The following is a 3427-nucleotide window of genomic DNA, read 5'->3' as shown; positions in this document are numbered from 1 at the left end:
TGTTCCGAATGGTCCGTCACCTGCTGAGTCGAGCGGATGTCTGAGTGTTTGGTCACGAAATTTGGTCAGCAGGAACCTTAGCATTCAGCGGCAGCCAGGTTCGCTTGGGATAATGATGTTGAAAGGTTTATCACCCGTCGGAGTACCGTCGTTACACACACACACGCCACTAGCAAGCAACAAAAGTCTGACGGATGGTCCCTCCAGAACGGTTGGCGCGTTTCGGTTTTGAATAACAGTTGACGTGGTGAACCCAATTTTGCACCAGATAATAATGTTGCGATCACAGCGGGATCGGCATCGAGCTCCGGCTAACGAGCAGATACAATTACGCGTCAACGGCATCGGGAGGGAAAATAATGCCGTACACCACGTGACAGTTGATTTACGAAGCGTCACGATCCACCTCCTGCTCTGCGGTGTTCGGTGCTAGATCCTGCTGGATCCTGCTGGATCCCGGTAGGCATCCAATTTCGTGGTCGAGACATTATTATTGGCGATGGCGATTGTATCCGTAAGTTCTCTCTCCCCCCCGAGGCCAGGAACAATATAATTTACGAACCATTATCAGCCCACGCGCAACCTGGCGCATACAGCCGGCAGCCGGCCGCCGACCGCCGGTGCACCGGAGGCTCCGGTTATAATTTTGACAACATTATTTCCAACAAACACCGAGACAGAGGGGCTCGAGGAGGGGCCAGAAAGGAGCGTGAAACAGAGAAGCAAAAATGTCGACCGAGAGGATGTGCCCCTAGTCCCACCCCCCCACGGTAGGACTTCTCGATCCTTACCGCAGGTCCCTTTTCGGCCTGCGGTCGGCCATCGAAAATTCATTTCAGTTCGATTTTATGATCGGATCGCGGCTGCTTCTTTGGCTCGCCTTCTTCGCCGTACGCCCGTCGATGAGCATTTTAATTGCATTTTCGGTTTCGGCAAATTTTATTTCATTTTTGTGAAGCTCCACGACCACCGTGACGGGGAGGGAGAGAAGGAGGTTTTTCGGCAATGGCGAAACGAACGGGCTGCTCCTGGCGTCATGGGACACTGTTTGCGGGTTCGTGATTATAGTTATTATGGGTGAGTAAATATGTGTTAAAAGTTTGTGCAAACAGCAGGATGAGACCCGGCTTATGGTACGTGGCGTTGGCTATTATTTCTTTTTGGTGGTCTTACGCCACATCGAACACTGGTGTTAGATTGGAGTCGCATGCTCGGAGTTAGAGGTAAAGTTAGTATTTATGAAGTCATTTAAAATTATGTGTTGATGGTTTTCGACCATAAATTCTTAGTTTTAAAACTACACTTCAAACTTCAAACCTCGATTTTACAATCGAGGCGATATGCTTCTCACAATCATCATTCCATGGAATGTCTATTCAAAATTGCAAATATGGCTTCGATACTTACTCAAATCATCAAACTTTTCTAGAACCAACTATAATGACACTGATATATAATTTTTTCGCTATATTATAGCAACTTTTTCTATAGGTGTAGCTTATGTATTCCAAGTTAATACTAAAAGGAAAGCAATTCACTTCTTCGTCTACTTATCGTCTACATTGGTATCCGTGTCGCGTCTAGTGATCGTGATCGTTTAGACCGCGAATAAAATCCATAAAAATGAACGACACATGATCCATGTCCGACGATCACTTTCAACCGCATTTGCTCCTCCATCTCCGATCCAACCAAAGATAATATGCGACCAAAGGGTGCCTCATTGATCGCTATCAGTGCCAACACAGGGTGCGCACAAGTCCACCCAACCGACGGTTGTGAAATTGAGCATAAATGAAAATTCAATTGACTTGCTAAATGCTTTGCTAATGCCCCTAACACGACGTGACTCGCTACCTTTCCGATGATCTGAAAAAATACCTTACCAATGCTGCGTACCGGCGGCACCCTTGGCGGAGAATGTCTTGTCCCGGTGAGGCTGCACGGTTCGGTATGCAGGAATGCATCGGACGTGTCGTGCGGATTCCACATGATTGCACGAATCCGGACCGGTGATAAAGAGTTGTTTGGCTGTGTTGTCGTTGTTGTCGTCGTTGTTGCGGTGCTGCCGGACAGTAACATAATGTTGTATCCGCACCACACCACCCAACCACCTCAGGAGTGGTGATCCCGGAGAATTTAGCGAAGCGGCGACCATTCTGCGACGCTGATGTGCCTCGATCCACTTGAGGCGTTGAGTAATTTTCTGGTGGGTCGTGTCGGCAATGTAACGATCTCCTGCTGTTGGGTTGAGTGCTGCTGCTGCTGCTGCTGCGACAGGATGGTCCACTCCGTTCTATCCGGCCGGGTGTGACCGGATGGAACCCCGCTGAATCGGGTTCAGCTTTTCAATTTACTCGCGGACACCGCCGTCGGGGTCCCGCCGTAATTAATAATCGCTAATTGCCGATATTATCTGTGGCGGCTCCCATGGTGCGTCGCCTCGAGCCGCGAGGATCGCATGTGATTTCACTTCGCGTTTGCAGCGTGGCCGCGTCATGCCGCGCCACGCCACGCTACGCCGCAAAGTGCATCCCGATACCGGGTCATTGTTAATGAAATTGTTGAATATCTTCAATTAACGGTGCGCGTCCGACACACACGAGGCCGATGATTGATGAGGCTTGATAGGGAGGTCCGTTGGTTGGTTTTCTGGAGCATTTCAGAGCACGAAACAGCCTTTAACGCAAATCAGCGAACGTGGCTCTTGAGCGATACTTAATTGTAAAACCGATTTGACGACATGAAAGAGTTAAAGCTCTTTCCAATCAATTTTAAGGATACTTTGGAATCGTTTTAGCAAGAAAAAGGAGTGAATGGCATTAAGGATGTCTTACAATTAAAACTTACATTCAGTAGATGGTGTTAAATTTACCCAGACAAGTGTAATTTTTGTATTTAAATATCTAATAGCAATTATAAATTATTTTCTTCAAAAATATGTTCAATATTTCTTACTAATATTTGGAGATGCCGGGTATCGATCCCGGTACCTCTCACATGCTAAGCGAGCGCTCTACCATTTGAGCTACACCCCCGGGTTGTGAGAGTTTTCGAATTAAATTTCCTCAAGCCAATCTAATGCTTTACCTGATATAGGACATCCTTTCCTTATCAAATGCGATGAAAACTCATGATAATCACGTTCAGCTGAGCTGCTGAGAAAAGAGTAACCAACAGCACCGCCCAAACACTGAACGGAACTTCGTCAACTGATTCAAGATAACTTCAGGGTTCAATACGGGTACGCAAGTATCTAGCAATGCAATGTCTTATCAACGACGCACACTTGATAAGGTTTCACCTCAAGTGTGCTGTCGTCGCAATCAAGAGTGACGGTGTTGGCGATACTATTTTCACCATTCATTCGATTACAGCTCCGCACCTAGTCTGTGCCTGGTATAGTTCAGTATGTTCGAGACAATCC

At 47.2% G+C, this 3427-nt stretch overlaps 1 protein-coding gene and 1 non-coding gene across 2 annotated transcripts in view; one reads left to right on the top strand and one right to left on the bottom strand.

The window, feature by feature from the left end:
• Window positions 1-2965: 2965 nt before the first annotated feature.
• On the bottom strand, window positions 2966-3038 carry Trnaa-agc (transfer RNA alanine (anticodon AGC)). The gene has a single exon. It is a non-coding gene; the product is annotated as a tRNA-Ala (tRNA).
• A 315-nt stretch (window positions 3039-3353) lies between these two features.
• Window positions 3354-3427, top strand: part of LOC125952315 (uncharacterized) — a 3302-nt gene continuing 3228 nt past the window's right edge. Inside the window, exon 1 of the mRNA XM_049681741.1 lies at window positions 3354-3427. This exon is cut by the window's right edge and continues 244 nt beyond it. The gene's annotated coding sequence lies outside the window, so the exon portion shown is untranslated.

Source organism: Anopheles darlingi, chromosome 2, assembly GCF_943734745.1.
Source record: "Anopheles darlingi chromosome 2, idAnoDarlMG_H_01, whole genome shotgun sequence".
In the NCBI taxonomy this organism is placed as follows: Eukaryota; Metazoa; Arthropoda; class Insecta; order Diptera; family Culicidae; genus Anopheles; species Anopheles darlingi.
Note: the sequence above shows the minus strand (reverse complement) of the source record. Positions and strands in the feature narration are given on the sequence as shown.